The 21,074-nt window shown below is 42.0% G+C and overlaps 1 protein-coding gene across 5 annotated transcripts in view; it reads left to right on the top strand.

The window, feature by feature from the left end:
* Positions 1 to 21,074, top strand: part of ANKRD13B (ankyrin repeat domain 13B) — a 475,220-nt gene that overhangs the window by 283,901 nt on the left and 170,245 nt on the right. Inside the window, exon 1 of one of the 5 annotated variants that reach the window (XM_086955098.1) lies at positions 136 to 354. The exons of the other annotated variants lie outside the window; for them this stretch is intronic. The gene's annotated coding sequence lies outside the window, so the exon portion shown is untranslated. Of the gene's footprint in view, positions 1 to 135; positions 355 to 21,074 lie in introns of those variants that run through there. 5 annotated transcript variants of the gene reach the window in all.

Raw genomic sequence — 21,074 nt, 5'->3', positions numbered from 1 at the left:
TTTTCCTTTTCTTTTCCCTTTTTGTTTGTGGGGCATCTACTTTCTACTTTTCCTGCCTGCTGCCGGCTCCTGTTGCTGCTAGCGCTCTTCTACGCGCTCAGACTCTCCCGGGCTGGGCCTCGCACGTCTTCGCACATGCGCGTCTTCTTGCGGGCTGCCGACTGCTCGGGCATGACGCGGGCCTACTGCTGAGGCACACGCGTCTTCTGGAGCGGTCTCCCCGGTGCCTAGTCACAGCTTCTGTGGCGGACGCTGCTTACCGGGGGTCGACCGTCGCCGCTGGATCGTCCCGGTGCTCGCCGCTGCTGTCGGCCGGCCTGCGGGTGGCGCACCTCTTCTACAGCGCCTTATCAGGTATTTCCACTTTTGCAGGGGTGCTTCGGACCACGCGGGCAGCGCGACCCCACCCTCGTCGCCAGTGTGGGGACCCTTGTACTTGCGCTGTCGCTTGAGTTGGAAGGGGTGATACAGTGGTTAATACCTAGCAGGGGAGGAACAATAAGTGAGACAGACACAGTGGATAGTCGGTATGGACCAGAAATCCCAAGCGACCACTCTGGCCCCTTTATTTAAGCCCTCTGGCCACGCCTGGCCAGAGAGTGCAACATAGTGCGGTGGTGCTTCCGGCCTCTGCCGACCATTGGAGACACTAGACCGCTACATGCTGCACTTCAGAGTGCGGGCTGTGAGCCCACATTACAAGTCAACAGGCGGGCTTTGCAGAGTGCCGCACGGCCTCTACTACAAAATGTATCCACATGCACCCTGAGGGCAGAAACTAAATGCAGGATGGTCGCTCAAGGCTCTTCCTGCAGTCAGGGGCGTAATTAGACCCGAACTTTAGTAGGGGTGTTGGGTCTAACACTCCCAGCCAGGGCTGGCCCTAGCACTGTTCGCATACGGTACAACTGTCTTTTTTAGCTCCACCTCCCCCATTTCCTCCTCCATAAATTCCCTCACTACCACTCACCAACAATGCACCTCATCTCTCTATTGCCCCTTTCTAACAGACATAACTTTTTTTTATAGCGCCACTCATAGTTTACTCACATTCACTTCTGAGATCTGCATGGTGCACGTTCTTTATTTATTTATTTATTTATTTATGTATTTATTTATAACGTTTTGCAGCAGGTGCATTAACCCTCTGCCCTGTGAGTGGCAGAAGTGCCCATGTGAGTACACTGTGAGTGATGCAACAGTATGAGAGTAGAGTAAGAGGAGTGACTGCAGGGTGAGTGAGGTGACCATATGAATTTGGGTGCGGATGTAAGTGAAGCGTGGGACGAATTCAAGCATAGTTAGTGATGGGCTTGTTTGAGTGAGATTGCAGATTGAGCAGTGAAGTGTCCCATGAATGCAGGGTGAGAAGTGTGCTTGTATGACTGCAGACAGTTGAGTGCGAGGTGAGCAGGTGAATGGTGTAAGTGCATGGTGATCCGTGTGAGTGCATTGTCAAGGATGAGAGTGCAGGGAGAGCGTGAAAATGAAGGGCGAAAATGAGGAGTGAGTTGTCTGAAGGCAGAATGTATTCCCAGACACTTGAAATAATTCAGCATTTTATTGACGGAGGCATAGGTTTTCAGATACAAGTCAAACTATTGCTATTATGTCATTAATCAAGGCTCGAGGGTGGAGGAAATTAATAATGTGCTGATCTTGCAACAAACTTCCAGTCTTATGATTAGGGCTGCCTGTTCATTATTTTGATGTCCTAGACGGTACAAAAATAAGCAGTCACTTAAAGCCGTATTTTCAGCACTTATCTATGCATCCTTCGAACAGCAAATATAAATAGAAAGCACTTTTAATTGTGTTCAAGGGCTGCCTGAATGATCCAATACTGATTATTAACGCCTTAACTGCGGAGGTAATTCCACCGCGGTGCAGGCGTTCTAAAGGGAGGGCGGGCTGCGATGGCCAACGGTTGTTTGCAGCACCAGGGAGGGAGTGCTCCTGTCGGCTGTTGGCCAACGGGAGCACAGAAGGGGTTAAAGAGACAAGACAGAAAAGTCACATTACAAATGTATACATACTTTTGTATTTATACCCTATTTAGTGTCAAGACAAGGTCTTTGCAGGCACTTTAAACAACACATGGCTGGCATTTTTCTTTTGACAACCATACTTTATATTCCTTTTCATGAAATGCATTCTCACACTACGGCCGTAAATATATAATACAAATGTAAGGAATGGATCCAGGGGGTACCGGAACCAGAAAAAAACAAAGCCTCGGTAAATAGTTTACAAAGGTATGTAAATATGCAAATGATCTTTAAAGACCTGAAAAAACATGGTTGTGCTGGAGATAAGACTACATACACTGCCCAGCCGAGCCCACAGCAGCTCGAGCTGCAGCAGCCCGGGCTGGGGCACGTGACGGGGGTCCTGAAACCCTTTTAGCCCTATGGGCGTTTCGCGCCTACCTGCAGTGCATGCCACTTGTGTGAGTATTCTGTAACTGTGTGGCGCAGTGTGACAGGCCTGACCTCGGGTTTGCCAGACTGAGAACACAACACTGGCCACAAGGCTGGAAGTGAGCTTAGTGACTGCGAGCAGCTAACTACGCCGCTGCACTGCGTGGGCCTGCGGGCTAGAGTGAGGCCAGCTTGCCCTTGACCCCACCGAGGACCGCCAGGCCCCTGTTGCCGCTTGTGGTGAAGTGGTTGCATATCAGCGGTGGGGCCTCAGTACCTATTCCAGCCCGCTCGCTGAGTGGGCCATGAGGAAGAGCCCTCAATCTCCCAGGCACTGGTTGCCCCTGCCACGCTGATGAGTGCCACCAAATCTCGGCCCATCAGCTGCATGCCAAGTGAGGGCGAGTCTGAAATGGCTTGGCCCCTAGCTCCTCATGCCACTGAAATGACACAGAGGTATGGTTATGGTAATTGGAACTGGCCCAGGCCGTCGTGCGCCTGGCCCCTTTTATTTGCAGGGTCACCTAACAGGTGACACCTGTGATGGGTGAGGAGTGAGTGTGGGAGCCAGCCCTTGGGGAGTGGCTGGTTACATGTTACATTTATTAGGAATACTAGAACGTGTCCCACAGGACACTATATCTCTCCCAAACTTTATTGAAAAGAAACAAGTCCGGCCTGTGGGAGAGAAGAAACAACAGTTCAAAACACCACTGAGCCTCTTCAGGCAGTCCTTAGGACAATACAGGATCAGCAAAAAGGTGCAGCTGGTCGCACCCTGGCATCACAACACGTCCCCTTGGTTTCACCATATGGCTCGCGTCACAAGTGCGACGTGGATGAAGTCTAAGCTTCTCCCAATCTCGTGTCCATGGGTCACAGTCTCTCTGTGCCGTGTTCCTGGATTCAGCCTGGGCTCATGGTGTTGAAAGGATTCAAAACAGTTCAAACTGGGGAATGCATCAGGAGTGGAGCAGGAGTCCACTGCAGAGAACTCTTTGAAGGAGCTCTGGATCCATGGATGGCAAACCTTCAGAGACAAGGACGACATTGCAATGGATGGGAGTCAGTCAGTCAGTCAGTCATAAGCTTTTATTCGATATGCAAGATATCTTATAAGCACATTTACAATACAATCATTACAATGTACAAAAAGCATCACTTTAAGAAGTCAGTATAAGAACTCATTTAAAAAGGATAAAAGGACATGAGGTGCCCGATAATAATTTAGCTAAAAATAGGGTTAAACCGCTACTGACAATCTCTTACACCGAATAAGCCAAAACTGTTTTAAAAATTTTGCTGTTTCACATACAATGGGGGGGGATGTGTCCGTGGTTAGGATGCGCAAGGCTACTAAGTGGCTACGTGTACCCATGTTCCGGCAAAGGGGTTTCAACCAAAAACTCCTAGGCCTTGCATAGTCAGGGCATTCAAATAGAACATGCGCAATGGACTCTACCCTACTCGGGCAACAAGCACAATTGGGGGACGTGCGGGCCACTGATTTCCATTTTGATGTCACAGCACCAAGCGGGAGGGATCCAACTCTAAATTTAAAATAAAGGGCTCGATCAAAGGGGAGGGTAATCAGGTCCAGGTAGGGTTCAAAAGCCACAATATCTTTGACTAATAAAAAGGCGACAGTAGACTTGCAGTGGTTTGAGTTTGTAATTAGTTGCTCCGCAGTCCATTTCCAGAAAAGGGCCTTAACAACTTCTTTCGGAGGCGCTGAACGTGTTGACCAACAGTCCCCAAGACCGATCTTCTCCAGAAGCTTTTTAGTTTCTCTTAACCATCTTATTTTAGCCCAACCCCCCGAACTCATTATTTCCCCCAGGCCATCAGCGTAGGATTTTAGCTCTTCACCCCTCCAGATTCGTGTCCATAGGAGGAGAGGGCGAAGCTGGGCTTGATCTTTAATGTTTTTACAGCCTGTATCCAACAACACTGGTACAGATGGTGTGCTCAGTGGGATAGAAATAAGTAAGCATGGGCGGAAAATCCGTTTCGCTTGCGGATTTTGCGGATTTTCGGTAAATTCGCAATCCGCGAGATTTGCGAATCTCCCGCAAAATCCGCAAATCCGCGAGCAGCGGATTTTGCTCGCACTGTTCGCACTGTTCGCGTGAGTTCGCGCCCCGCGAATAAGTGCAAAATTGCAGAAATACGATCTTAGCAAAACTGAAACTACTCACCAGGTTCAAAAGTTCAGGCTCATCATTAGTAGCCATTTCCTGTAGTGCTTCCTGAGGGGCCCCTCCAGAGTTCAGTTGCCAGTTGCAACTATTATGTGACCCTGCTCTGAACCTCAGAATAGTTACACATATGCCACAAAGGTCCTGAATTACAGCTAAGGGAGACAAGCAGGAGCCAGGCTGGAAGTTCAAATCCATTAATCAGCCCCTAATTCATTATTGTCAGTTGGGGCAGGGCAGGTGTTGTAACTAATTTTGCAACAATGAAAGCACTTAGCAAGTGCAAAAGATCACTAATCAGGAAGCACTAAGGAAGCAGGTGCCAGCTAAAAAAATATTCTGTGACACATTAATCAGCCCCAAATTAATTCAGGTCACTTGAGGCAGGGAAGGTGTGCTTGCGTTGCCATAATAATGTACACTGACTGGACAACCAGAGGGTGCTGTGATGAAACAGAGGGTGGCATTGGTGGGCCAGAGGGTGGCATGAGTAGTCAGAGAGTGGCAGTGGTGACAGAGAGTGGCAGTGATGAAGAAGAGTGTCCCAAACAGGCTGGACACGTAGAAACAACAAGTTCGCGAAACTTGCGACCCGACAGGTAAGTTCGCAATTTGCGACATTGTACAAAACCCTCGCAAACTGGCAGAAACCCGCGCAAACACAAAAAAAAAAAATCCGCAAATTCGCGAGAATTCGCGGATTTTGCGGATTGCGAGTTCGCAAATCCGCAAAATTCACGAACGCGAGATTCGCAAAATTCGCCCATGCTTAGAAATAAGGGATTTTAGTAGCTTGCTTTCTGCTGTCGCCAAGGTATCCAGTCGGCAGTGGCCCCACAGTTCTGCCCCATACAAGGCTGATGTCACTACCTTGGCCATGTAAATATCGATTACCGGGGTAAGTGATCTCCTAGGTGAGGCCCGGAACTCCCTCATGAGAGCTCCTCCTACTCTCCTGTGGTTAAGGACCATTTTGTCAATGTGATTTGCCCAGGACATCCTGTCCGTTATCCGAATGCCGAGGTAATCGAATTCGGACACTTTCTCTAAGGCAACAGAGTTAAGGGTAGGTGGGCGGCCCAGTTTCCTTGGTGGATTTAGGACTAGATATTTTGTTTTGTCCACGTTGATTATTAACCCTTTTGCAGCACAAAACTCCTGGAAACGCGTTAGCAATTTCTGGAGGCCTTGGGGGGTCTTCGAGATCAAAAGCGTGTCGTCCGCAAAAAGCAGAGTGGGGATCCGGACTCCTCCGAGACAGGGTGCGTCAGCTGGTTCTTGTTGGAGATGTTCTACCACCCCATTCACATAAAGTGAAAATAGGGTGGGCGCCAAGACGCAGCCCTGTCTTACATCCCTGGACACTGGTATCTTCTCGGTGAGTTCTCCGTTTGTACCCCAACGGACCTGTGCAAAGGTATGGGCATGGAGGCTAATGAGGAGGGACAAGATGTAAGGGGGTAATCCCAACTCATAAAGCACCCTCCAAAGCTCTTCCCGGGGGACTAGGTCAAAGGCAGTCTTCAGGTCTATAAAGGCCAAGTAAAGACTACCCTTGCCTAGTTCCACCACTTTCCACCCCAGTAGTGCCAACCTAAACACCTGCTCTATTGTCCCCATTCTAGCCCGAAAACCTGCCTGAAAGTCCGATAGGATTTTATTCTCCTCCACCCAATGGAGGATCCTTCCGAGGATAGCTTTACGAGCTATCTTTTGGGTGGAGTCTATCAGACTTATGGGGCGGTAGTTCCCCGGGGATTCCCTGCATCCTTTTTTGTATATCGGGACCACCACCGCCCCTTTCCAGGATTCTGGCACTGCCCCTCCCATGATGATGTCGTTTAGGAGAGCAGCAATAACCCTTCCCCATTCCGCTGGGTATGCCCTCATAAGGTCCCCCGGGAGGCCATCTGGGCCCGCTGCCTTACGAGGCGCTACCCACCCTATAACCTTTTCAATCTCTAAGGGAGTGAAGAGATCATAGGCGTGAGGTTCAATTACTAATGTAAGGTTCAACCCAACATTCAGTACCCCATCTGGAGGGAGGTATAAGGCCCCAAAATGATTTACCCATTTTTGAGGAGGGATGTTGCAGGGTCTCATAGCTGCATCGGGTTTATTCCGTGCGGCTATGAGATTCCAGAAGGCCCTTGAATCCTTACTTTTACTGGCTTGGAGCAGGTCTTCCCAGAATTTGTCTTCCCACTCCCTCCTAGCAGTTTTGAGGGATTCCTTATAGGCCTTCCTTGCTTCCTGTATCACACTTCGGGGTTTGTGCTTTACTGCCTCAACTAGGCTTGCCTTGAGTACCCTACATGTTTGGGTATACCAACCATCGTCTTGTTTTTTAAAATCTTTGTTACCCGACTTGCTAGGGTGTGAGGTAAATACATTAGTCAAGGCTTCCACTAAGGAGACAAAAAGCCCACTCACTCTACCCACCCCTTCTAGGGAGGACCCAAGGGTTTTCACTGCGTGATTTAAGAGGGTTAAAATTTCCCCTATCTTTACCTCAGAGAGGACCAGTTTTGCCCATTTTATTCGTCTACCACATGGGGATACTTCAGACTCGTCCGGGGGTGCAGCTACCCCGTTAATATTGGCCTTCCTTGCGGGACACCACCACTGGTCCATGCTTAAAGAGACTGGGTTGTGGTCGCTTTCGGTCGTAGGGACCACCTGCATGTCCCTTACATATGACCATAGGTATATATCTATTAGTAAATAATCTATCCTAGAGGTGTGTCCTGGCCTATTGTACGTGTGGGCACCCCCCCTATCCGAGGTTGTCCTCCCATTTGCTGCCCTTAAGTTAAATTCAAGGCTCAGGGAATATAGCTGGAGCGCCACTTCTGTCCACCTCCTAATTGGTGGGATTTCCAGAACGGGGATCCCCAGCCTGGTATCCTCCTCGTCTTGGTCGAGGGCAACGTCCGAGCCCAAAGGCTCGAACGTGCAGTTCATGTCGCCCGCAACCAATGTGCGCGTCTTGTACGAGGTATTCTTTAGCAAGGTCTCGAGGAGAGATATTACAAGAGACTTTCTCCCACCCTTGGTCCCCCGGGCATAGACATTATAGACATTTAGGACCAGTCTTCCCCTTTGATCTATTAGGGTGATATTTTGTATGTCCGGGCAGCCTGTTGGAAACTCCTCTACTATACAGTTTAGAGAGGCTGCGACCCAAATGAGAAGGCCACCCAGAGGTCGCCCTCTCCCTGTTTCCGACACCTGTGCAGGGGAGGAATAGGAAGAAAATCCCACCCTATGAACCGGCACCAGGCTCCATGTCTCTTGGAAAATACACAGGGAGTGCTCGTCAACCCAAGCAGTAAAGTCTGGTAGAGCCAGTTTTCTTGCAATCCCTGCGACATTCCAGCTGAAAACCTTAAATACTAGGTCCGTCACAGCTGGAGTGTCGCTGGGCGCAAGAATGTCCCTGTCTGTGGTCCTCCTCAGAGGTGTCTGAGGGGAGCAGGGGTCTTGGGAGGTGGCTTTAGGGGCTACTATCCCACTTGCAAGGTTAGTTTGGGTGGGTGATACTCCAATTTGGTCTACTCTACTCCCAATTTCCAGTCAGTAGGGCCCTGGTGCCCACAAATGATTCACCCTTTTGCCCCCCACAGGCCCTACCCAGTGTGTCTCCCAGTTTTGACAGAAATCAGGGGAACTTAAGCTTCCTCCAGTTAAGCTAACAATTTGCCTGGGGTAGAAATAAGAAAGATCTACCACTTTAACCCCTGGAGCCCCCATGTTTTTAATAGGAGTACAGATCGAGGGCACTACTCTAGGGTCTTGAAAATTTATGATTATGCAGCCCCCCTTTTGAGTTTTTTTCCCCTGCCCTACCCACCCTACTCTACGGACACCTAGGATGATACCATCCACACCCAACGGAATTGGCTTGTTTGCCTTCAGCCAATGGATACACTTATTCTTGAGTGATTGATGGTTTTCCGTCTGGCCTTCCTTTAGAGGGAGAACGTTAACCATGACAGCAACAAAAGGTTGACAGTCTGGCGGGAGGTTTACTGGAGGGATCCGGCGTACTGGGTAACTAGGTACCGATAAAGTGGTAACTGGGGCTATAGGTCGGGGTATAGAACTAGGGGCTTTCCCTGTCACTAATCCATGCGATTTGTTGCATGTGCCTGGTGTTTGGGTGACTATCGTTTTGCCACTAGCTGTCTGTGGCTGCTTTTGTGGGAGAGGCTTGGGCTTATTTAAAGCAGGCTCTAAATGTGTTGGTGGCCCCTTGTGTTTTGGCCCTGCTTTGGGACAGGGAGGAGATTTGGGAGCTGGGGTTGTTGCACTATTAGAGCCAACCTTTTTTAGACAGATTGGGGGCTTAGGGTCTCTCTGGAGTGGTGGTTCGTTCCCCTTTGCGACCGTGTCCTGTTTTTCACTCACTCTGGTTAATTGTTTAAATGTAGTTTTGAGTGAGTAAAATCCGTCAAGGGTTGATTGCTCTAATTTATCTATCCTCACCCCTAGACCCTTAACCTGAATTAGCAGAGGCCTCAAGAGACTATCTAGCTTCTCAAGGATGTTTTCAATTGTTACAGAGTCAGTGGGCTCAGGAGCCTTGGCGGTGTTAACATCTGAGTGTGGCCCCCTGGGAGAGATCGCAACATCCCCTTCTTTGTCAACTTCATTCTCTATAGACCGCCCCCTTATGTTTCTCATACCAGGTCCAGAGTGCTTTCTTACTCTTTGATAAAGAGCGGCCTGTCTCACTAGCCTACCCTTTTTGCGTTTTCTTGCCTTTTTGTTTGAGAGCCTATTCTCCTGCCTGGTTTCGGGAGTTTGGATGTTTGGGGACTCCCTATCTATCTCCCCATCTGGTATAACTATAGTGGGAGTGGGCGGTTTTGGAGGCAGAGGATCACTGGTGGCTTCGTTACGGAGATTAGGTGATACTGGCGAAGACAGTTTACTAAGACCACCATCTTCCACAGTGGCAATAGGGAGAAGCGCGGCCAAATTTTCCAACCTATCTATATTTTGCCCTATTTCAGCCAACTCAGGGGGGTCTATAGAGTCGCCAGACACACCAGGTGGGGGAGCAGAGTAAACCCTCTCACTGACCGGTGTAAGCGACAGGGCAGCAACCCCCAAAGATGAGCGTCTTGAAGGGAGGTAAACCTCAGATAGACGCCTCTCAGACATGGCAATCTCCTTTTCAATCACCGCTGCCACCCTGGTGATGAAGCGGTCCATGGTTCCTATAACAGGGCTTCCGGCAATGGGCCCCCTTTCACCATCACTCCTAAGGAGTTTTCCGGATCGTGTAGACATGATTGCAGGGAACAGCTCGGAGTCTCACACAGGCCGTATGTGCTCACTGCAGCTGGGAAGGAAAGGGACGTGGCCCAGCCCAGCCTTGACAGCCCCTGACGGCCACGACGGCCCGCCCTCTGCCCGGGCTCAGCCCGGTGTCGCCCGCGCGCGTCCCGCGACGCCGAGGGGTTGACCCGCCTTTGTAGCGCCTCCGGGCGCGCAGGCAGCGGGAACCGGAAGTGCACGCAATGCCCGCTGGGAGCTGTAGTCTCCAGCCGCCGTGAGATGGTGATGGCGGCGAGACCTACAGCGTTCCTGGACCCAGGGGCAGAGGCTGCGTGTGTCGAGTTATCCTCCAGGTAGGGTTTGGCAAGAAAAGACTCCCGCTCCACCGAGGGGCTGACCCGCCTTTGTAGCGCCTCCGGGCGCGCAGGCAGCGGGAACCGGAAGTGCACGCAAAGCCCGCTGGGAGCTGTAGTCTCCAGCCGCCGTGAGATGGTGATGGCGGCGAGGGATCACTGAAATATTATCGACGGTCACATTATCGACTTACCAAAATATCGTTGACAAATTATCGACGACAAAAATATCGACTTTCTATACTTATTACACAAATTACAAAAATATCGAGTAAAAAATATCGAGTACTTACTATATCGAATACATAAATATCGCTTCAATAAATATCGACTACAAATATATCGTTGGACATGAAATTAGCCCTAACACTACAAAAATATCGACTACAAAAATATAGACTACCAAAATATCGTTAAAAAAAAAATATTGAGTTCATGTTTGTACACTTTCATTTCCAAAATACCATCTTAATCATCAATAAAAGTCATTGCTCTATACAAAACACATTTCACATATAATACCTGTTACTTACATAAAATTACTATTAATCAACATTTGCTATACATTCTATTACATGCATTTTATCATTTTCTAAATATTCTTTGCATTTAACAAACATTTTCATTATTTATTTTCACATAAAAATCTATTTCATTTAAAAACGAACCTGCTTTAATGCGGGAATCACCACATACCACCATTCTCACATCAACAAACACTCCAATTAACTAAAAAAAATTCAAACTAGCCTATACAATGCTTCCTTACATCCTACAACCAATCAAATCAAAGCACACATAATACATATACTATAAAAGGGATACATGCATTCCACCATTTGTTGCTGCTACCTCTCTGGAAAGTAGATGCCAACACTCTGAAGATTTTGTTGCAGAATAAACATCTTTAAAGATCCAGCTCACTAGCTAATTAATCAAGTAAGTAACACTGCATTTTTTAGAAATCTAAATTAGAAGTGCACTATTTCCCTTACATCTCCTAACTCTTACACTTATTTTATTTTCTTCTCTTCCTACATTTCTGATAGAAACTACTCCAACACAATTCCTATTACATGGTCATATTTCTTCACGTGCAAAATCAGATAGTAAGTATATAATAATGCTCTGTTATACACCAACTGCTGTTTTTAAACACTAATTTACAAGAGTATTTAATTTTTAAAAACATTATATTTACAGATATACTGAGATTGCCCTATTTCTACACCAAAAAGGATAAAACTACACTAATTACACATGTAAGTATAGATGTGTTTGTTATGAAACAGCCAATTTTCTTATTGCACATTTCTAAGCAACATATCTTGCTTTTTACATCTTCCCTATAGATCATTTGAAAGATCCAACATCAACTATAACAAAATACAAGAGTACCCTTCTGAAAAATGTAAGTATAATTGTAATGTGTCTAAAACTGGCCACAAAAACGCTAACTATATTCTTAACACCATGTTATATATTTTGAATTGCCTCTACAGATATTCTGAAAACATCATACATCTATTCTACATATCCTATGAAAACATCCAACACAAACTATACCAATATACAAGAATACCCTTGTAAAAAATGTAAGTATACTTGTCATTTCTCTAAAACTGCCGAAAATAACACACACTATGTTCTTAACAACATGTTATCTATTTTATATTTCCTCTACAGATATTCTGAATACATCATACAGCTATTCTGCCTATAACAAAGAAAACGACTTATTTAGAAGTTAGTATACTTTTAAATATTTCCCATTTCCAAATGGTTCAATATAAAAATTATAATAATTTTCATTTATTTCTTCTATCTACTCTACAGATCAGACCTGTACTAACTTGATGTACTCCACCAATTACTACAACTGTACTATTTAAAGAAGTAAGTATATGTAATTTTTACATCAAATGTACAAGTAAGCAAAAATGACAACTGCTTTTTAGTAAGAAAGACGTTTGTTATGTGTAAACATCAATGTGGCTTTTCTATATTTTCATACCAACAGCAAATAAAGACATACATACAAGAAAATCCTTCAGAAGACATTTCTGCTTTTGTGACTACTACTTTGATTAACTGTAAGTATAAATACATCATTAATGATGTTAGCACCACAAAAGGAAAAATATGTGTTTTGATTTTGTTTCTTTCTACTCTTTCCTAGAACAAGTAAATCAAAATGACTGAAGGTGCAGAATTTGTCATGTCTCAGAAAAATAAATTACTATTATGCTACATGGGTTATGTGTATAATCAGGAAAGACAAAGTGGTAGAAAAGTTTTTTGGAAATGTACCAAATATTACTCCAACAAATGTTATGGGAGGGCTACTACAGAGGAAACTAATGTGCTATTTACTAGGGAACACAATCATCCCCCAAATGTCACAGAAATTGAAATTAGAGATGCTTTAGAAAGTATTAAAAGTGCTAGCACACAAAGTGATAAACCAACAACACAAATCCTTAAAGAAAAACTGGTAAAAGTCCCAGCCCATGCTTCAGGTCAACTACCCTCTATTGACTCCCTGAAACGCACAATTGCACGCACTAAACGACTCACTAGCACAACCCAACCCAACCCAACAACTTTTGAGGAAATAATTATTTCACCAGAAATGGCCATCACACACAATAAAGATAAATTTATCCTTTTTGATAATGAAAGCAGTACAAACAGAATAATTATGTTTGCAACTGCAAGTAATTTACGAAAAATCCAACAGTGTCCCCAATGGATGATGGATGGAACATTTAAACCATGCCCAAAACCTTTTTATCAACTGTATTCCATCCACGGTTTATACCATAATTCTAACATACCTTTCATTTACTGTTTGCTACCCAACAAACAGCAAAACACTTACACAGAAATATTAAATGTTCTCAAAACGGAAATCAATAATTATTTTCCTGAAAAAATAATTATTGATTTCGAATTAGCTATGATTAATAGCATTTTGAGAACATTTCTACACACAGCAATCCAGGGTTGCTATTATCATTTTAATCAGAGCATATGGAGGCATCTCCAAAAATCTACTTTAAGTATACTATATTCTACAGATAGCACCTTTGCCTATCAAGTTAAAAAGTTAATAGCCCTGGCCTACGTCCCTGTTACAGATGTAGCGGAACATTACAATTTATTAATTGACAGCACATATTACAAGAGGAATGAGGATAAACTAACCCCATTACTGGACTATTTTGAAGACACTTGGGTGGGAAGGTTGCACAGATCTGGACATCGACGCCAGCCCAAATTCCAAATCCCTTGGTGGAATGTCTATCTTAGTACTTTAAACCAAGAGGCTAAAACAAACAACAGTGTAGAAGGGTGGCATAATGCTTTCCAAGCAACTACAAACAGAGGCAAACCCACATTCCATAACCTTCTAGAAGCTTTGAAAAAAGAACAAAGCTATCAGGAACTAAGAATGGAACAATCAGTGTCACAAATAGGTCCAAAACTCACTAAACAAACTAAACAAATGTTCCGACTACTTCAAAGTCAAGTCACATTATACCCTACAACTAGAGGATTAGAATACCTGTCAATAATAGCTAAAAGTCTACTATAAAAATGTCAACTAAATATACTAATGTCTTCTTACAATAATAGTAAAATTTAAATGTCATAAACATATATAATCAATTATAAATAATACATATTTGTTTGACAAACATATTAAAATTATGAAAAATAATTCGTAACAAATATGCAATGTTTATAAATTCATCACACATACACATAACATTAAAAATCGACATTTCCCACCCAATGATAAATGTAAATTAAATACTTACAATTTTTGGAGATGAGAAAGACGCAATCAAGCAAAAAGCAATCCATACAATCCAATCCAATATCTTACAATTCCAATATGGGTAACCCTCAAAAACCCGAAAATAAAGCATAAAACTTAAAAAAACGCTCCAGGAAATCCCGAAAACAGTAGTGTGGACACTTTAGTATTTAAAGTGATATACACACAACTTTTAAAAAACGGTCACGCATATCAATGTATCAATCCGATTCGAAACCCTTCAAAAAACCCGAAAAAGGTAGAAAAAGTGTTAAAACCGCTCCTGGCAAACACGAAAAATAGGAGATAAATGTCAAAATATAAGCATAACAAGTCAAACATTTGTTTCTCCGTAAAAAAACACGCTTCCTTCCATGTAGTTTTCATGCGAGGAACCGGAACCTGTAAAATAACATACATAACGAAACCCACCCACAAATACCCCCTTCACATTTGTAAATATACTAACAATTAACATTAACCATGTAAGAAGACATTTCGGAACACTTAAAATAACACTTGAAGCAAAAAAATCACGACACATCTATAACGGAGACTTTTCACCAAAACGCTACTTAAACAATTAATACATACACCAAAATACACTACAAAGTTCGATTATACCCTCAAACATGACCACTTACTTATAATTTGTAGGTAAAAATAACCTTACCTCTCTCCACGCGAAGCAACTCCCAACCGCGAGCTTCTCCAGTCCAGAATGGAGCACAATAACCTTACGCGGTAAAAAAGTAGTCCCCTTAACCCATTTGTGTAAAAGTATAATAGACAATACAATGTAATAGTTTAAAAATATAATACATACACATGTATAATTTAACAAATTAATACACTATACTCATTACAATTTTCCTTATTTAAGAAAAATAAATATATTTAATATAAATTAATATATAATAATTATTATATATTAATAATATTAAATAAATATGTAAGGCTTTGAATAAAAGATGTAAATATTTGGTTATTGTGTACATTTATATGAATAAGTTTGTGTTTATTTTTCAGTAAACATTATAAATGTTTATGGTAATAATTAATAATAATAAATAATATAATTTATTTATTGTTATTAATATAACAATTTGAACCATTTACTATATAAACAATGGCCAGAAAAAAAGTATTTATTTTATCTGTGAATGTATTTTTTTTAGAAAATAAGAAATGATTGTTTATGTTTATTAATTAATAATAATAATAATAAATAAAATAGTTATTATTTTTATTAATTATTACAAAATGTTTTAGAATAATTTCTAACTATAACAAAAGTATATAATAGCTTAACTAATATTTTGGCAATACCAGATATTATAATTAAACATATTGTTTCCCTATACAATTATAAAGTTTACAACCGAATAGATTTCTATGTTTAATTGTAAAACAACATTTTCTGAGAAATATACCAACAAATATTTTATTTTGTATTTCAATTTCTTCTAACAAATGTAATAATAGTCATGTTACTTGTTAAAATAAAAAATGTTTTATATATATTTAATGATATTAATATTTAATATTAACATTATTAAATATTAATGTAAAAAATGTATTAAACATCATTTATTTATGTATTTCAATATAAATACTTGTAACTGTAAGTGAATGATGGGAATATGTTAAATTTACTGAAATAATGTTGTAAACACTTTTATTTTTATTATTGACAACATGTATATAAATGTAAATGTGTTATTCTATGAATACTAAAAGTCAAAATAATGTGATGTTATTTTTGTTTGTGATTGTATTGTAGTACACAATAAAAATTTTAAAAATTGTTTAATAAAATTTTTTGAAAACATCCATGTAGCATTATTTTTTTATATTAAAAGACAGTAATGAACAAATGTATGCAAATGTGCTGCACACTGACCAATTTAATATGTCCTATTGCTACTCCAGTCAAGCTAATATCATAAAATGTGGTGGACACTGACCAATGTTTATTTAGTAATCCAACTCCAGTGTAGGTAATATCAGTGTTGGTGCTGGACACTAACCAATTAATAATTAGAATTCCAACTCCACTCTAGCTACTGTCTGGAAAGATGCTAATACATATATTTTTTAGATAAAAGTAAAACTTAATAATGTAAAGTTATATTTCTTTTATTTTCCAGTAATAGCTTTAATGTATAAGTGTTTTATTTTACACTATACACCAGCACTCCAAAATACCCTAAACTGTCCCTGAACACTAAAAATACCCCTTCACCCCAAAGCCCAAAACTGACCCAGAACCCTACAAATACCCCTTTATCCACAAACTTAAAACTAACCCTGAACCCTACAAATACCCCTTTACTCAGAAACTGAAAACGGACCCTCAACCCCAAAAATACCCCTTTACCCAAGAACTTAAAATTGACCCAGAGCCCCAAAAATACCCCTTTACCCACAAACAGAAAACTGACCCTGATCCCAAAAAATACACCTTTACCCAAGAACTGAAAACTGACCCTGACCCTTTAAAAAACTCCTTTACCCACAAACTGAAAACTGACCCTGAACCCTACAAATACCCCTTTACCCACAAACTGAAAACTGACCTCAACCCAAAAATACCCCTTTACCCAAGAACTGAAAACTGACCCAGAACCTCAAAAATACCCCTTTACCCACAAACTGAAAACTGACCCTGATCCCAAAAAATACACCTTTACCCAAGAACAGAAAACTGACCCTGAACCTTTAAAAAACTCCTTTACCCACAAACTGAAAACTGACCCTGAACCCTACAAATACCCCTTTACCCACAAACTGAAAACTGACCCTCAACCCTAAATATACCCCTTTACCCAAGAACTGAAAACTGACCCTGAACCCCAAAAATACCCCTTTACCCACAAACTGCTTCAACATTCTTCGCATACTCAGAAAAACATTTCGCTGGATCCCCTCCGAAACAAGGAAAACAGTCACCCACGCTCTGGTCACGAGCCGACTGGACTACGGAAACACCCTCTACGCAGGTACCACCGCTAAACTCCAGAAGAAACTCCAACGAATCCAAAACGCCTCAGCCAGGCTCATACTTGACATCCCACGCAACGAACACATCTCTGATCACCTTAAAGACCTCCACTGGCTACCCGTCAATAAGAGGATCACTTTCCGACTGCTTACCCACGCACACAAATCACTCTACGACATCGGCCCAGATTGCCTCAACTCTCGACTGTCCTTCTACACCCCCTCCCGCCAACTACGTTCTTCCAGCCAAGCCCTCGCCACTGTACCTCGCATCAACAAGACCACCATGGGAGGCAGATCCTTTTCATACCTGGCTGCTAAAACATGGAACTCACTCCCCGCTTACCTTCGCCTCACCCAGAACCACCTAGCGTTCAGAAAGCAGCTTAAAACGTGGATATTTGACAAATAATCCTCCTCCCCTTCCTAAGCGCCTTGAAACCCTCTGGGTATGTAGTGCGCTATACAAATTTTATGACTTGACTTGACCCTGATCCCCAAAAATACACCTTTACCCAAGAACTGAAAACTGACCCTGAACCTTTAAAAAACTCCTTTACCCACAAACTGAAAACTTACCCTGAACCCTACAAATACCCCTTTACCCACAAACTGAAAACTGACCCTCAACCCAAAAAATACACCTTTACCCAAGAACTGAAAACTGACCCAGAACCTTTAAAAAACTCCTTTACCCACAAACTGAAAACTGACCCTGAACCCTACAAATACCCCTTTACCCACAAACTGAAAACTGACCCTCAACAAAAAAAAAACCCTTTACCCAACACCTAAAAACTGACCCTGAACCCTATAAATACCCCTTTACCCACAAACTGAAAACTGACCCTAAACCCTATAAATACCCCTTTACCCACAAACTAAAAACTGACCCTGACCCCAAAAAATACACCTTTACCCACAACCTGAAAAAAGTCCCAAATCCCACTAAATACACCTTTACTCACGAACAGAAAAATGACCCAGAACCCTAAAAAATTACCCTATACCAAAAATTATTTAACTGACCCTGAACACTATAAATAATAATGTACACAACATTAAACATTAATATTTAATTAACAAAAAAATAATAATTAACAAAAACAAAAAGAAAATATATTATCACATTAGCTATAATAACAAATTTGATTAATTAATATAGTTTAATTCCAATTAATTAATTAACATGAACATAAATTTATACATTAAATTTAAATGCATCCAATTAATGTAATTAAGTCATTATTATTAATTAATTACCAATTAATGAATTAAAATAATAAGCAAAATATTAATAAGATAATTAACTCATTATAATTAATTTTTAACCAATTTTTAAATTTCAATAATATGCTAATTAATAATAAAATAAATCACTAAGTATTATTAATTAATAACCAATTTATCAATTAAAATAATATACACATCAATAATAAAAAAAATCACTAATTATTATTAATTAATTACCAATTAATCAATTAAATAATATGCTAAATACTTAATAAAACAATTAACTAATTAATTTTAATTAATTACCAATTAAAATCTAATTAAAACAATTAACAAACATATATTAATTAATTAATTATTATTAAATTACTTCCCACCCTATTCCCCTATAAACCCACAACCCGCTCCTAAACATTAACTACTATTTATTTATATTATTATTATTATTATTTTTTTTTAAACATTTTTTTCTACATATTCTCGATATTTTTTACTTTCACTATTTTTCGATATTTTGTCTGGTCGATATTTTTGAGTCGATATATTTGTATTCGATATTTTTTGGTCATTTTTTCAGTCGATATTTTGTCCAACGATATTCCTATAGTCGATATTTAGTTAATGTTGATATTTTTCCGTCGATATTTTGTCCATTCGATAATATGTAGTCGATATTATGTCCCGTTACGGGCGGCGAGACCTACAGCGTTCCTGGACCCAGGGGCAGAGGCTGCGTGTGTCGAGTTATCCTCCAGGTAGGGTTTGGCAAGAAAAGACTCTTCCTCGAAGGCCTTGATGTTTCTTGGTACCCGTTTGGTGGAGCCATTTCAGACTTCTCTCTCGATCCAGTGCTCCCTCACATGGTCATTTTCTTGAGGCCCTTTTCACTGGGCTGCTACGGGACTGTCTGGGCTGTGCAGGGCTTCAGATAGCAAAATCTGCTTCTTCATTTACTACCAACTCAGACCAAGGCCTTATGAGTACTATGTATACTCTGCACACATTCCAACACCACCCAGCAACAAACAGGGGGCTGTTGAGTAGCTGATGTCATGAGTGGTCAAAGAGTATGTGATGTCACTTACGCCGCCCATTGCTTTTAGATGAATCAACTTCCATGCGTCGCTCACCCTCCACCACATATTTGGATTTTGGGATGTTGAGAAGACGCCAGCATTAGAGGGTCTTAAATGGCAAGAGGAGGAGTGGGTGTGATTTTCTTGCGTAGGTATTAATGGAGTGTAAAAATCAGGTGCCAGAGGTATTTTTAATGAGCATGTAATTCATGAGCAAGAGGTATTTGCCTCAACTTGTAATACGCTCAAAGTGCAAAACTTGCCACTTAAGTGTTTGCTTCAGATTTTCCACTTTGAGCCCTACTTGGAATATACTGCTTTAAAAGCCCTGATTACTTTCTGTAGTCTCTGCTTCTTGCACTCTCTCTTGCTATTCAGCAGCAAATAGGGGCTAAGGGTGGTTCGTACCACCATCAGCTGTGGTCATTGTGTAGGACTTTGTCGTTTCTGTAGATCTTTTCTTCCTCCTGATGAAGCGCCAAAGTACTGTTCATTGTAATGTCCTCATCAGAACGGAAGAATCCCTAGTCATTTAGTTAGCTTGGATGTTGATTGTGAAGTTCTGGTCAATGATTGCACCAAGTTCCTTCACCACCTTCGAGGTGGTTGGTGGCGTTTTCATGGCCTAAGTGGATATGGGGGTCCTCATTTTGCTTTGTGGCTCCTTGGTGTTTTTCCATTTTGGTGAGTTAAGTTAAGGACGATGCTTTGGCATCCAATGGTCTACTGCCAACATGCATTCACCAAGGCCGGAGGTCTTATGGTGTAAGGGTTTTGATGAGTTTTAAGTACCATTTACATACACACAGTTCTTCACTCTCGAGTGCACTATTGTGTTTATTTTTTATTATTGTATGTGCTGTTAAGTCGTTGATAACTATATGGCGTATCAGCAGTGGGCTGAATCGGTGTGTTAATGCAGTCTTATGTATCTTAGTATGTGTTTGTTTGATGTTGTTAGGAGGGGAGTGTCGGTGTGAGCACGCTGAGTTCCTCCTATATGGCGTTTCAATGCAAGGGCTGAAAGCGTACTCCAAGACTTGCAGTTATTCGCTGCCTCGAATAGCTCTCCGATGTGTTTTGCAGAGATTTTATAAATACTCAGTCTGTTGCTTGACTTCCCACTATGTGTGTGGTTAATTTGTTGCCTTGGATTTCTTTGCTGCTACAACACGTCATACACTAGATGGATGTTGCTAGAGGTACCACTACAAACTGTAGTGTGAGACCCATGCTTTGCCTATCCTCGGGTATACTGGCGAATCACCCAATGGCCAAGCTCTGTTGTCACCATTACAACTTCCAGTGCCATGGTAGGATAGGCTATGCCTAATAACACTACCGTCCTGGGGTTTCTGGCATGGATGGTGGCCCAGTGTTGCTCTCGCTGACACACAACATGCAGTCCCACTCTCAGCCCACACTCTTAAAGAACCAGACCTGCAATCAAAGTCCATGAGGTCAAGGTGCACTGGATGCTAGTCCATCTCCATAGCTTCTCATGTCCACCAGAAAGGGGGAAGCATCCAGCCTGGTCTACCTTCCCCGTGTGGGCAGATATACGCTGCAAGCTATAACCCAAGCGGGCCTTTAACACAGTACTGAAAACTACAGCTATTACTGTGGTTAGCAATGGACCTTCAATAGATTGTAAAACTGGCTTCAGGAAACTACAAAGCCAT

The sequence above is a fragment of the Lissotriton vulgaris genome, chromosome 2_1 (genome assembly GCF_964263255.1).
Source record: "Lissotriton vulgaris chromosome 2_1, aLisVul1.2, whole genome shotgun sequence".
In the NCBI taxonomy this organism is placed as follows: domain Eukaryota; kingdom Metazoa; phylum Chordata; class Amphibia; order Caudata; family Salamandridae; genus Lissotriton; species Lissotriton vulgaris.
The sequence above is the reverse complement of the archived record's forward strand: the minus strand, read 5'-3'. Positions and strand labels throughout refer to the sequence as shown.